This window comes from Parasteatoda tepidariorum, chromosome 6 (assembly GCF_043381705.1).
Source record: "Parasteatoda tepidariorum isolate YZ-2023 chromosome 6, CAS_Ptep_4.0, whole genome shotgun sequence".
Taxonomy (NCBI): domain Eukaryota; kingdom Metazoa; phylum Arthropoda; class Arachnida; order Araneae; family Theridiidae; genus Parasteatoda; species Parasteatoda tepidariorum.
Genome location: NC_092209.1, coordinates 79,535,403 through 79,551,603, shown reverse-complemented (window position 1 = coordinate 79,551,603; position 16,201 = coordinate 79,535,403). Strand labels below are relative to the sequence as shown.

Sequence of the window (16,201 nt, the reverse complement as noted above, 5' to 3'; positions counted from 1 at the left end):
AGGAGTTACGTTACTTTAATTTAAATTGCGCATATAACTGAAACATTGCAAAATATATTCTTTTTTCATAGTGAATAAAGAGTTTTGAGCTGATAGTATTTAGTAATAGTATTTTCCCAATAATCACGAAATCAAAATTATTTGACGGCACTTCTATGACTTCATAAAAAAAAAAATTTGAAAAAATGTCACGTTGGTGCATAAAGGTTCGCCACCCCTGACCTCTGTCATACAGGCATCTGAAGGACAGATATGGTGGCCACTTTTTCAGAGGCACCATATTAGGCAGGCCAACGTTGCTCCCACAGTTAAGACAGATAGNCGGACCGGGGGTTGGGGAACACTGATTTAAAGTACTGTCTCGCTCCGATGCAAAGACAAATGACCTTCAGGGTTCATTTTGATCTTTGACACACTCAATTTACGCTGATTGTATCGTAGATTGACGTAATGTTTCAATCTTTTTTTCGGAAGATACTGATTTTCACATGGTTTTTAAATATCCCGATATGGAAAATTCGAAGCCTGCAATTGAAGTGTATTTCGAAGTGTATTTACTTTTAAAGACAAAAATTTTATCCAATTTTTGGCAGTTATTGCTATTGATTTCTTCATAGTTTTTAAATCCGATATTTTTTAAACGATTTATTTATTACAACAACCCAATCTCTAAAATAAATGAAATACAAGGGGTGATCAAATGAAAAGGTACGAAATGACACGGTGGGTACAAATGTAGACTTTATTCAAAATATACTCCGTAGGCCTGTGCACAGCGATCCCACTGATGAACAAGCCGCAGGATTCCTTATTCCCAGAATTCCTGTGGTCTTGACGAGACCCAGTCCTTCACAGCGTCCTTGAGTATGTCGTCCGAGTTGAAGAGCTTCCCTTTCAGGTGTTTCTTCAGTGGACCAAACACATGGAAATCACAGGGCGATTAGTCCGGATTGTAGGGTGGATGGTCCAACGTCTCCCACTTGAACTTAGCCAGTTCCATGTGTGTGTCTGGAGACGTGTGAACGCACGTTATCACTGAGCAGAACCACACCCTCCTTGAACAGCCCCGGTCTTTTGTTCTTGATGGACCTGAGTAGGCGTCAGAGTGTCTCACAGTACACATCGGAGTTAATGGTTTTTCCGTGCTCGAGGAAATCGGATAACACCTCGCTGCTCCTCAATCGGCGAATTTTGCAACGCGAACGCCATCCAGTCCTCATACGGACTGCCGCATCATTTGGACGCCGCTTTTGATAAGAGCCTCTGCTCTCTCCTGCTCAAGCGGGCACCCGCGCATGTTCCGATCCCAGTCAGAGACTCCAATCGCATCCCGAGATGTCTCGCTACGTTCTCCCACAGCGGAATATGCAAATATTTAACTGTTGCGTTTTTTATGTCGTTTTGTACCTTTTCATTTGATCACCCCTTGTAGTACGATTTGCCTGATTTTGCTTTTTTTCGGCAATCACTACTATGGACATCATGACTTAATTATTTTTCACTGTGCTGATCATTTTCAAATTGCTAAGGAGGAAATAATGTGTGCGTCCCTCCCCCTAACAAAATATAAGAATATCACCCATAATATTAGAATAAAAAATTATTACATGGTCAATTAAAAAAAGTATATAGTTTTTGCAAGCACAGCTCTTTTGTTATTTTAAATCAGTAACATATATGTTTGTTATAATTAAAAGAATCTTGCAGAAATATATTAGTGCAAGAGTTTTGTCGCAGATAGCTTGGAAAAATTCTGCCATGGAGCTACTTACAATCGTTCCTTTTCCCAGTTTTTGCATAACCATTATTTTAATTAATGGACTCTCTTTAATCAATTCCTTAACAGTTGACAGAAAGTAAATCTGTAGATGGATTATAAGAATCTGATGTTTATCTACTGTCTGAAGATGAAACCAAATCTTGAATTTATGAATGGTAAATATAAATCTTCCTGTAGTATTTTAATCCAAAAAAATGATATTTTTCAATATTACAGACAAGCATGAAAAATTTGTATCAGGAAATAAAAAAAATACCTATTCTAAAAAATAATTGTAGAAAATATATATTTTAGTAAACATCTTTTCTGAATACATATGATAATACAATTAAAATTTCTATGTATAAATGCTTACATTTTTTAAAACATAAATTTAAAAAAATGTCCACAAATGTATTGATGCACAGTGAGTAACTGCACTTGTCACAAAACGAATATTTTAAGTAAATCACAACAGTGGCTACGAGCTATGCTTTTTAGATTCTCACAGGCTACTGCCCGGAAGTCGCCAAGACTTGGCGATTATTCTGCCACAGATCACAACACGGAAATCTCCCATCAAAGTTAACAATTAAATTGCCTGATTCGAAATTTGACAGTTTTAATACCGGATTAAAAGTATCGTGATTTTTGAACCCTGAAAAAAGCTTAGCAACAACTGCTGAAGGATCGACTATAAAAAATCTCTTAGATTTACGATAAAATTAGCACACATTAAATTCATGATGCCAGTGTCATATTAATACATATAAAAAATATCAGTATTTTCAAAACCATGTGGAAATGCTTAGTGCCAAAAAAAACAATAGAAAAACAGCTCAGATTTACGACAAAACTGACAGAAATGAAGCATGTCAAAGGTGATTACTATTTGCACAATTCAAAAGTCAAGAGTCGTTATACAGTTTTAAAAAGATCAGTATTTTAAGAAACAAACGATAATCTGACAATAAGCTCAAAAAAGGCAATCTAAAAGTCACTAGGATAACTATAAAATGGACTCAAAGAGCTTTAAAAGTGAATACTAAAATTAGAAATTCACATATCATAATTTTGTCACATTAAAATTGTCAGGATTTTTAAAACTTTGGAAATTTGCAATGATAACCACTGAAAAAAGTTATCAAAAAGCTAAGATTTACACTACAAAAAGATTTAGATTTGGGGCATTTAAAAACTTAAATACACAATTAAAAATGTCTTTTTTTCTTCAAAAAAATATTATAATAGTGTTTTTATTATGCTCCCATGCCACCACGATGACCGCAGGTTGTGCACCCCTACATGAATTCTGGTCTGAATCATGCACCCTTAAATCTCGTACCTCCCCCTCTACGCCGTGGGGCTGATATTTACACCATTGCTGTGGGATATTTCGCATTGTGATCAGTTGTGGCAACTACAATTGTGAGGACGTGAAATGGATTTTAATTTTTCAAAACAAACATGCAGAGGTTGGCTAACGGTTATTACCTTTCAAGCCGTTCCTCGTCTGTGATGTTTTTTTTAGTTTAGTGATTGTTCAGAACTTATTCTGAAGAATCTTCCCAAAGCCTGGGTTATTTAGAATATAATAAGGTAAAAACCTAAGAGTTTTGGGTCAATATGGTCGCATGCATAGCGCTCAATCTGAAATATATTTCTGTATGTAAAGAAAGTTTTCGCATTACCTTTAATTAAATTTAGTTTAATATGATGATTAATTCAGATTTGTTTTGTTGAAATTTTACTATTACTTTTTTGTCCTAAAATAAAATTGGCATTGGTTGGCTTTGTTTTAAAGAACAGATTGAATATAAATTATACTACCGTAGACAATTAGTGTCAAAACAATTAACAATGATAACTATTTCAGAGGGCATGTTCACTTAATTTTAATAGATTATTTAGCTACAATGTAGGGGGAGATTTTCATATTGTGATCGGTGGCAGAATAATCGCCAAGTCTTGGCAACTTCCGAGCAGCTCGTGGGTAACTATAAAAAAAAAAACATCACAAAAAGGGACCAACTTGAAACGTATAACTCGTACCTACAGACAGGCAAACATCTACACATTTTTCTTTATAAAAAACCGCAAGTTTAAAATCTATTTGGCACTTTCGCGATTGTAGTTGCGCGACAGATTGTGATACGGAAATATACCGCAATGTTGTAATATTAACACGTTCTTATAATTTTTGAGCGAAAAACACATTTTACAGAAACTCTGATGAAATCGTTTTAAAAACACCTTTGCCTCCCTCGGCTTGATCACTAGCACCATGAACCACTGAAAATTGTTTTCCAGCTGTGCATTAATTTAGTGGTTTTAAACCAGCTAACGGTCTATGAATTCTAACTTTGTTAACTAACTCTACATGCAGATTTCTGCAAAAATCAATGTGTTAATAAGAATATTTTATATTCAAAATCAATAGCTCATATGAATAAAATATTGTGCACAATAAATAAATATTTTGTCTTATTATATTATTAGTTTTCCTTATATTTCATTATTATTTTACCTTATATACAATATTTTGCCTTAGTATTGCACTGATTGGTGTAATGTAACATGCACTGATTTGTTATGAGTAATCTTGGTTCTATTAATTCCTGGAAAATCAGAAATTTATTTCATTCCCACAAATTGAATGTATAACCATGGGGTCAAATATTCATCTTTATTTAAACTAAATGTTTTCCCATTTTCATTAGTTACTAGATGAAAATGTATCAAATGTACAAAAATCCTCAAAATATGATAATGTAACACTTAGTGCAAAATGTATTGTCATAAAGGCTTAAATGTACAAAATTACATTAAAATTGCCATTGATAAATAATCTGTGATTGAAAGTGTTTTAAGAAATTTTAGCATAATATAAGCGAAAAAAATTTAACTCTGCATTAAAAGAAGAATACCAACTAGGTATCTCCAAAAAATTAGAAAAGAGACCTGATCTGACAGCCTAATAAAATTTATTCAATACTATCTTCGTACGTAAATGACAATGTATACAAAAGTTACAGATAACTGAATTGAAATATTATTTGCTTAAAATATTAGTGTAAGAAACTTTAACAAAATAAAAAGGAAATGTGTAAATAACTAATTAATTACAAAATCAAAATTCTCAACAAAAGAAAACAAATTACTATCATCTCCCGGTTACTATCTGATTAGGGTTACGACATATCAATTAATAATCCTCTGTTCAGTTCAGTTATAAAATTAAAATAATCGGATAACATTTTATAATTAAAGTTTTTAAATATAATTTCGATCATCGATTATTAATTTACTCTATAAATTTTATTAGTGCACAATCTGCTCATAGTCGTACTCATGATACATTTCGTAATGAATATTAAAAATAGAATTTCACTCACTATTTAAAAATAGAAATCATTCTAAATTGCACATACTTATTTTTATTCGATTTTGATGTTATAAATATAACTGGCTTGAGTGGGATGTACGATCGTCAAGCAGCAAAAAAGTCAATGTTTACTCCTCCATAAATCAACTGCGACTTACAACAATATCTATGGCGGCCATAAACACTTTACATTCTGCATGAAGTTTAATACATTTCTTTAAATGTATAATGGCAATAGCACAATACGGACGATATCTTTACAAGATTTGCAAACGATTAGTACTCAAATAGCTGAATGTTAATAGCATTCTCAACTGGTATTAAAATTTTATTGATATTGATGCATTTTAAAATAAATCGAGACGCATTTAACATAAGCACAACAGCATCTACACCTGGAGTGTAGTCAGGGTTAGCCATAAAGTGGCGGGAGCGAAGATTGGCGATGGTAAAAATTAATTCGCGATGCTTGAAAAACGTGGTGGGACCCTAAAGTAATCAAATTTGTAAATGAAAACTATAAATTTAATCATTCGAACGATTCAGAGCAGATGTACACCGTGTTTACAGAGAAATTTATATCAGCAAAATAATATTCAGAAAACACTCACCCGTCATCTATGCCAATGGGAAACGGGGTTCTCATTGGCTGATCGAGGGAGTGCTTTACCGCAACGACAAGTGACGTCATGACCGTAGAATAGTTTTATAATTTCCCTTTTATTTAATTGTGATTTTGTCTCAAAGATGTCAAATGTTTGGGTGTAAATGAGATGTGTTTGTGTATATTTGGGTAATAGATGTTTTTGGGGGATTTCACGAGGTGAATGAGGTACAGTGGATGTAAACGAAAGGTGGGAACAAATTGATGACGTCACAAAAAAAAACTGTAGGTCGGCCATGCGCCAATGCGATTCAACGTCGAAGTTTTCGTTGGTCGCCTAGGCCTTGATTCCCAAGTAGCAGGCAGCGAATAACGTGAAGGCTGAACATGTACAGGTACTTTCTTCGGGAAATAGAGCAAAATAGAGAGAAACTAAACTCAGAGCAGACCGGTTCCTTTCATCCCTCTAGCAAATTACCCACTTTTTGTTTTAGAAGAAGGCTAGTGTTATGAGTCATAGCCCCCGGACAAAAATATCGTAGTCCCTTTCATCAAAAGGATACATTTGTGGACCCGACCCCCCTGTGTCCCCTACCGTTTCTTCTAACCTTAACCTTAGTGACTTTCTTCGGTAGAATTACCCAATCGAGATTGTGTTATTTACTCCGTTCATTTACTAATGAAAATGCTACTTTTCCTGGTAAAATTTGCTGTTTCACGCAGATAAAAAGAGACAGTTCCCTCTCTTAAAATTTAGTGGAAATCTCTCTGCAATAGGAAAGCAGTTTGTGATAAGGTCCAAAGGAAGAAAGGACTTCAGTGTCCTTAGCCTTTGTTTTAGACCTTTTAACTAAGACTATTTTAATTGTTAAATTAAATTTTTTTTTAAATTGAAGTATTTGGTTAATACAAAATATTTTGTGAAATGTGATTTTCTAAGAGAACCTTAGATTTAGAACATTCAAATTTATTATATATTTTTTTTTACTTTTAAAAAATAAATCTGAACATTTTGAATTTTTTTTCCCTCCTACTTATCTTTATATATCAAGGTTCCCACAGTCTGGAAAATTTCTTAAAGTGATATATATTTAGATGTTTCAAGCTATCAATAAATATTTAATTTACAGGAAATATATAATATGGGTACAAAAAATAACTATGGATAATTTCGTAACTCGCAAATGAAAGATAAAAATTAAAGAAAACCTGGAAAATAATAAAGATTAATGAAAAGAGAAGAAGAAAAATTTTTGAAATTAATTATTATTTTAAATGTTGGGAAAAAAAATTTTGTTTAAAAAAAAAAGGAAAAAATTATAAAAAAAAAACGGAAAATAAAAAGATATGATCTCGGCATCAGCTCACACGACTATATCCGCAAAAAAGGAGTGCTTTCTAATATTGTATTAGTATAGCCAATGCTAAATATATCAGTTCAATAGTGTGAGGAGCACTCAAAATAAAATAAAAAAGTAAGTAAAACGAAAATAGAATACATTAAGTAAAAAATATACACGAAATAAAACATATCAAGCTGAAAATAAAATATAGAGAAAATACAAAACAAAATCAATAAAGCGAGTAGCAAATTCAAATAAACTAATACGTTTCACGACTAAAATAAAACTTATTAATTTTCCTAATTTTTCTTTTTATCCTTTTTGTCTTTATTGTGATCAGGGCTGAATTACCCATTAGACCATGGCCTGGGGCCCCCAATGATTAAGAACCCCCTTAAAAAAATTTATTTGAAAATAAATTTTAAAGAATTAAGAAAAACAATGATTTTTTTAAGCAAAATCAGTTTCAAATATATATTAATAAAATACTATAATTTTTCTACATAATTATTACATAATGTTTTACATAATTATACTAGATTTTTGAACACCAATTTTATAGTAGCGTTGGTTTTGTAAAGTGTTAATAAATTTAAAATTTTTTCAAAATGTCAATATTTTTTATTTCACATACGCAAATATTCAAATACCCCCACCCTGAATATTTCAAAAATTCGAAATAAATTTTATTGCATTTTTCGAATTTTTGTACCCTTCCTAATGTCTGTCTAAAACGATTTTTCGATACCTAACTTCGTTTGGAAGTTATACAGGAAAATAGAGAGTCGTCGCTAAGCAGGTAGAAAGGCCCGCTCGGCCGGATTAGGAGGAGCGACATTCTTTTTGGGTCTCATCCATTCTGTCGACTGTATATCGAAACTTATTGTAGGCATTTCATTTATCGACCATTATATATATGAAATTAAACGTTTACCCCAAGAAAAATATTTATTAACCTATAAATTGTTTTACGGTCTTCAACGGCCAAATTTTTTTAGTTTTAAAATATTTTTCATCAAAAGGACGACATATTAAATAAAAATCACAACCATAATGTATATCGAAAATAAAAAAGCAAAAACAACTGGTTTTGAAAAATCTATAAAACTATCTGCGACTGCTAAGGTACGAAAAAAATTGATTTTAATGTTCATGATTATATATTTGTACGTTAAAATAATGAGGCACATTAAAAAATTACCTATAATAAATATTAATTCTAAAATACTTGAGGTGATATTCCCATTAATTAAACTAACGACTTTCTTTTTTATTTTTAACCTTGAATGCATTAATTGTAATTTATTTTGTTCGCGTGTTTCTCCTATTAGGAAATATCGTAATTTAAAATAAAAAAAGAAATATTGCAATTCTTTATGAAAACAATTCAAGGATTTTCTTCTTTAAAGATTCCTTTGCCAAAATTAAGTTTAGGGGTGCCGTTTCCAATATCACCCTGGGCGCGACACTGAATATAAACAACTGCAAGCCAAGTTATCTGCCTTCTTACAAAATAAATAACCATAGCCGTTATGGCTCTGGGGATAGAGAATTCACCTTCTTATGGGGTGAACCGGGTTGAAATCCCAGTGATGGCTGGTCGACACGAATTCCGCATCCGGCTTGCACCGACCTCATTGTTGGCGTAAAGTATCCTCAATGGTAGACGGATCGTGGGTGAGTGTTCCCTTGCCGTCAGGCTAACCATGGGAAGTTTTCGTGGTTTTCTTCTCCGTGTACTGCAAATGTGGATGAATTCCATCAAAAAGTTCACCACGAAGGCACATTTCTCCCAATACTTGATCTAGGAGTTCCCTTGTCTTCTGAAGTGGGTTCAAAATTAAAAGGCTACGGAATTGAGCATTGGTAGTCGTAAACCCACAAAGTTGGGTCCGCTGTTCAACGACGGTTATAAAGTAAAATGTAAAATAAAATAAGTATTTATAGAATCAATAAGTATTTATAAGAGATTAAATCAATAAGTATAAGTATAAATAAGTATTTACAGGGGATAGAGTGTTCACCTTCCAATGAGGTGAACCGGGTTCGAATCTCAACGATGGCTGATCGATACGAATTCCGCATCCGGCTTGCACCGACCACAGTACTGATGTAAAATATCCTCATTAGTAAACGGATTGTGAGTTCGAGGCCCCTTGCTGTCAGACTAACCATAGGAGGCTTTCGTGGTTTTCTTCTCCATTAAACGCAAATGTGGGTTAGTTTAATCAAAAAGTCCATCTCGAAGGCAAATCTCTCCCAATACTGGATCCAGGAGTTCCCTTGTCTTCTGGATTGGGTGCAAAATGACAAGGCTACGAAGTTGAACATTGGTAGTAGTAAGCCCAAAAAGTTGGGTCGCTGTTCAACGACGATTATAAAGTAAAATATAAAATAAAATGAGTATTTATAAGAGATAGAATCAATAAATATAAATAAGTTTAAGGAGATAGAGCGTTCGCCCTCCAATGAGGTGAACCTGGTTCGAATCTCAACGACTGCTGATCGATACGAATTGCGCATCCGGCTTGCACCGACCACAGAGTTGACGCAAAATATCCTTAGTAGTAGACGGATCATGGGTTAGTCAGACAAACCATGGGAAGTTTTCATGGTTTTCTTCTCCATGTAACGCAAAAGTGGATTAGTTGCATCTAAAAGTCCTCCACGAAGGTAAATCTCTCCCAATACTGGATCCAGAAGTTTCCTTGTCTTCTAGATTGGGTTCAAAATGACAAGGCTACGGAGTTGAACATTGGTAGTAGTAAGCCCAAAAAATTGGGTCGGCTGTTCAACGACGTTTATAAAATAAAATTAGAAGTTTTTATGAGAAGTTCGGAAAAAACATGGCAAAAATTACGTCGTTTTTTTATGAAAAAAAGTCATTATCATTTCATTCATGTTAATAAATTTTATTTTTCATTCAAATCGTGACAATTTATATCTAAATAAAAAAGGAAAAGCATTTTAAAAATAATGTGGGTACACAATGTAATTAATAAAGAGAGTGATGAATGTGACCTTGTCTTGGAATTCAGCCACGGTTGTTCTAAAAGTGAAGAATCTTTCCCCTCTAAAGTCAACCGTCATAGCAGATTCTCCGTTACTATGGTGATAAGGGGTTGTGAACTTGAGATTTTTCGATCGACTGAAGAAGGTTGTGTAAATGTTGCCTTCTCCTCATGGCACAAGTGGGGTGGGGGGAGGCGTTAAAATTCTCTTTTATTCCTCTAGCAATAATGAAACGAACATTTTTGCGTTTATTTATAAAATAAAAGGGATAAGTGATGAATTGAAAGTAAAACAAAAAACTTCATTTACATATTTTTTTCCAGACAATTTTTCATTAAGTTTACTCGTTTTTATGTCTGTGATTATAGAAAGCTGCAATCGAATTTCGAACTGGAATTAGCTGGAGCGCTCTAATCTTATTGGATGACAAAGCTAATGTGAATCGTTTTACATTAGCTGTAAACAGACTTTATTGTTATAAACAGAGTTTTGACTACTTTCCGACTAGTTAGAGTGCTCAAATTTTGACTAATACTCTGTGCTGGATAAAAAATAAAATTGCATTCCTTTCGGGACTTGTACGGGCCAAATTAATTGTTATATTATTGCAAAAACCGAAATGTTGACTAGTTTCCATCTAGTTAATAGTTTTCAAATTTTAACTAATTTTCCATGGATAAATAAATATGCAAGCGTTTAGAAATTAAAATGGAAATTCATTTCGCTATTTTGATTTCTTACTTTTTTATTTATTCTAAACTAAATTAAACTCAGTGGAGCGACAGCCCATAGAGGACCAAGGCTCAATTTTCTTGACCTTGGGCACTGGGGTGCAGGATCAGGTGTTCTAGTCAGGTGGTCAGCCGAAAGCGGAACCCCAGTGTTTAGTTCCCAAGCATGCTTGATACTCATTTATCGACCCACTGAAAGGATGAAAGGCTGAGTCAACCTTGCCCGACCCGAAGATCGAACCCAGGAACCTGCGGCACGGGAGCGCGAAGCGCTACTACTCAGCCACCGGGCGTCATTTATTTATTCATTCTAGTATATTTTTTTTCTCTAGCACTAATAAAGTTTAAACTTTTAAATTGAAAATAAATAATAACGTCGAAAAAAGGAGAGAAAGAAGATATTTTGGCATCACATATTACATGCATGCCTGCCAACTTACACAAATAGTTGCAAAAAATAGTTTTTCCAAATGGTAGTAAAACAATTTTCCTTTAATATATATTTATATTTTGACAGTTTGAAATTCGCTATCGTAAAGAATATTATGCTTTTATATATTTGTTGAAATTATTTACATGTGGAGGTGGTCAAACTCATTTATAATTATTATTATAATTCAAAAAGTTTAATAGAATAATGTGAGTTTCGCCGCCATTTTAAAAATGAAAACTTCCGTTCAAACTGGAAAAGTTGGCGGCTATTATATATTTCTCCGGCGCCAGACGGAAAAGAAAGGTGCTGTAATAAAAAGCTAAGAATGAAACTTTCGATGTTGATTTATGTAAATATTAACATCCAGCATTGAATTAAAATAATTACAGTTTTGTAGTGTACGGAAAATATTTGGTTTTAGTTTTACCCAAAAGAGCCGACCGAACTGTGTAATGGTCAGTTCAAATCAGAAAGGTCCGGGGTTCGAATTCCGGACATGGCATGGATGTTCATTCATTCGCTGTATTTACTGTGGGAGCAAGGTTGGCTTACCTAATAGAGTGCCCTTTAAAGAGCGCCAACAAATCTGCCGTACTGATGCCCGAATGGCCAGTGTTAATCGGGTGGGCATTAGAAGAAAAAAATTTTTACCCAAAAGAAGAATTTTTCAAAATTTAATAGCCTGGAAAATACGCGAAATTTTGTTAATATGTAAAATATGCAAAATTTTGGATAGCTAAAAAAAATAAATTTTTTTTTAAGTCTTATTTTCAGCAACAGTTCGTGGCAGCAAAAGAATATAATTTTACTGAGATTAGATTTTCCGTTACATTAGAAAAACCAGAAGGCCGTCTGCATAAAACTATTTTATTATTATAAATTTATTCTGAAATTTCAACGAAGTGACACAAGTTACTATAGACATAAGAATATGCGATTGAAAAAATAAATAAATAAATAATAAAAAGTTCCATTTTTGCTAGTCTGAATTACGGGGAAAAAAATCTTTTAACTTTGACATAAAATAAATCAAAAAGTTATTACCGCATCAATTAAATTTTATCTTTAAATGTTCTCCAAGCATTACTGTAAAAACACACAAAATTATTATTGTCCAACACTCTTATTTTTCTCACGTGTGATAGAGCCATTATTGTTCACGTTGAGTTATGACAGCTAACTCAGTTAAACAGCAATGACGGCGGTAGTGACATAGAGATAAATTCAATCGAAAAACAAATGTAATTAATTTGTAATTAAAATAATACGTATTTAAGAATTATTTTTTTACTTAGTCAATAATACATTAAGTTACTTTTTATGAAAAATATTTTGGTAAAAGAAAATTTTGTTCAAGAATAAGTTTGCACTACTGTGAGTGTTATGAATTAAAGGAAAAAAAAAATATCAATTTTTTCTGTATTGATTTAGACTTTAAATTACTAAAAAGCATATTGTACTCGTATATAATTAACTTTTGTAACAAATAAATAAACTTTGTAGAAAAATTGAAGGGCTAAGGGCAATAGTGTGTTCTCAGATTTTACATTAAACTGTTACTGAATATTATTTCCAGATAGATGTTCGAAACTTTCAATGTAAATCATTTGGGCTCTGTTCAAACTAACACTGGCTCAAAAACATTATTTTATTGTAATTAAATTTTGTGATAATTTAAATAGTGGCATAACATTAGTTCAAGGCATATTTTTGTCAACATATTGATGAACATTTGTCTAAATAAGATCCTCTTTTACCTTATAAAGATCTAACTAATCGGCTCTTACTAAGTTTGTTTTGACTAAATCTGAAACTACTAAATTGTCTATTTTTCTATTTCAAGTGAATTCAGTTTTGTAAAAGCGAAAAACATGTAAACAATGAACAAAATGATATAATATATATGCGTCTAATTTTCAAGCAAACTTAACAATTAAACATGCGAATTCGAAAATAAAAAGCGTGGATCTATTATTAAATTACTTTTTAATCTCGCGCGAGTCAATCCCGTTTGCATATTTAATACTTTCTAAACGCATGTCGCGTAGCGCAACCAAGCAAACACCTGAGCTCATAGTTCCGTCAGATGTTTAAATTTTAGCGCCATTTTTCACGACGCGCCTCTGACCTATTTAACCTAAGTGATTCCATATAGTGACTTTCTTTAGCTCGTTTCGCGTCATAACAGTTTAAGGTTATTAACAAAACAATTTATAAGGTACTTACCAAAATCATGAATCGCTTTTATTGAGAATTAGAATTACGCCGAATAGTATTTGAGGAAAAACTCTTCAAGGTTATAATTTGACACCAAACCAAACATTCGAATCAACACGGAATGATATGAACACAAGTTTTAAGGGGATGACCACCCACTACGAATGTTGTAGAGATAGTAGTCTAGAGGGGGTTGTAAGTGGAGAATATAATTGCTGCCCCCGAGGTTTGTTGTTGAAACCCCATACTATAGTCAAATTGTCGCTCTTTGTTGGTATTGTATACGCTATGGTTGTGAAAAACTGTTGAGGGAATGTCTTTTCTGCGGCACTTGTTAGCTCAAAGGATAGTTCCCAGCAAGCATGTAACCTTAGGACAACCTTGTTTCGGAATTTTCTTTACAGTGTCACGTAAATGTTTGTACTAAAAACCTTTTTTCAATTAAGCAAAAAATATTGCACTTTCAAACCTTTCATCATAGAAATATTAAAAATTATTTTTCAAATAATTTTTTTTTTTAAAGTATTCTTATTTAGGTAAAATGGTCACTAAAGACTAGAGCCCGGATTTTGATGACCTAAAAAATCTCAATTAATGCCCTTAAAAAGTGCAAAAAATGCCCTTATGAACTGCAAAAAATGCCCTTAAAAGTGCAAAAAATGCCTTATGACATGACTTAAATAGAAGTAAAAATATTGAACTAAAACAATGTTTTACTCTTTAAAATTATTATGAGTCGTTTCAAAAAATATAAAGCAATGCAATACTTGTTCTACGTTCATTAAAGTTTGACAAATATGTTTTATATCCAAAAAAAAAAAAAAAAAGGAAAATATATTGACTCCAAAACATTTTCATTTTGTATAGAAACTTAAATGAATATAACAACTTCCATCTCATAATATTACTAAATATCAGAATTACAGTGGATTATTAATTTTTTTTTTAATATTTTGAAATGTAAACGAGCGTCTCTTGTCTGAAAGCAAATTTTTATACCAGGAGAAGCTTCTTTCAACGTCTACTGATGTTATTGGTGCGTACTTGAAAAGGACGGTCACACTTACTGACAATTCTTCTTCAATTTGAAAAGATGTTGCTTCACCTGTTAATATCCTAGAAATTTTCTTCATTGTTTGGAAGCCAGTGTAATAATAAAAAATTATAAAAAATAATAAAAATTAGAAAAATTTAACAAAAAATTTAAAAAATGCTTTAAAATGCAAAATACGCCCCAAAATTTTAAAGAAAATGCCCTGCAAATCTCAAAAAATGCTCTAAAGGACAAAAAATGTCCAAAAATGCAAATGTCATCAACATCCGGGCCTTACTAATGACGTTTAAGCTGACGTTATACTAGCGATAGGATCAAATTGCATTGTCCACTAACATTTCATGACAAGGTGGATCTTAGCTGAGCATACAAGACTGAGCGGGGGAAAACCTTATAATTACCTAGTTTTAAGATTATTTTCACCTTGAGACTAGCTTTATTCAAGGAATTTTTTTCACGCATGAAAACCCTAAGAAAATCTGGATTTAAGGTTTTTATATCGAAGGTTGTTTTCCAAGATTTTGGATTAGGGTAATGTGCATAGAATAGAGCAGAGTGTCGCGGATCTCGTTTAAATATTATAAGGTTTACACGTAAACCGTATTTAAATCCTTCTGAGGTTTATATTAAAAGGTGTTTGCTCGGTGAAAATAAATCTTATTTTGCTTTCTGGGTTGTTCCCTGGGTTGGATAACTTTCAAGGGGGGGGCCTCAAAAGTTATCCATACAATGGTTTACCGGTTAAAATTGACAAGGCCGGAATCGGTCGTTTTTATTTTATAACCGTCGTTGAACAGCCGACCCAATTTTTTGGGTTTATGACTACTAATGTTAAACTCCGTAGCCTTGTAATTTTGAGCCCATTACAGAAGACAAGGGAACTACTGGATCAAGTATTGGGAGAAATTTGCCTTTGTGGTGGATTTTTTAATGGAGCTAACCAGCATTTGCGTTACTTGGGGAGGAAAACCGCGAAAACCTGGTATGGTTAGTCCGACAGGAAGGGGAATGTAACTCATGATCCGCCAACCACTGAGGATATTTTACGTCAGCACTGTGGTCGGTTCGAGCCGGGTGCGGAAATCGAATCAACCAGCCATCACTGGGATTCGAGCCAGGAGCACCTCATTGGAAGGCAACGCTCTATCCCCTGAACCATCATGGCTCAATGTTATGTATTTCCTTTCCTTCTTCTTTTTTTATTTATTTATTTTTTTATTTTTTAACAACCTCCGTTGAATAGCCGATCCAATTTTTAGTTTACGACTACTAATGTTCAACTCCGTAGCTTTGTAATAATTTCGAACTCAATCCACAAGACAAGGGATTTCCTGAACCAAGTATAGGGAGAAATTTGCCTTCGTGGAAGACTTTTGATGGAACTAACTCGCATTTGCACGGAGAGGAAAACCACAAGAACCTCCCACGGTTAGCCTGACAGCAAGGGTGGTCGGTGCAAGCCGGATGCGGAATTCGTATCGATCAGCCGTCGTTGAGATTCGAACTCGGTTCACCACATTGGAAGGCGAACGCTCTATCCCCTGTAAATACTTATTTATACTTATACTTATTGATTCTATCTCTTATAAATACTTATTTATTCTATAAATACTTTTTTTTTTATACTTTACTTTATAACCGTCGTTGAACAGCCAACCCAATT

The 16,201-nt window shown here is 33.2% G+C and overlaps 1 protein-coding gene across 1 annotated transcript in view; it reads right to left on the bottom strand.

Moving 5' to 3' along the window:
• The window catches only part of LOC107446184 (BRD4-interacting chromatin-remodeling complex-associated protein), a 42,314-nt gene extending 36,587 nt beyond the window's left edge, over nt 1-5,727 (bottom strand). Inside the window, exon 1 of the mRNA XM_071182776.1 lies at nt 5,068-5,727. The gene's annotated coding sequence lies outside the window, so the exon portion shown is untranslated. The remainder of the gene's footprint in view (nt 1-5,067) is intronic.
• Nucleotides 5,728-16,201: the final 10,474 nt, after the last annotated feature.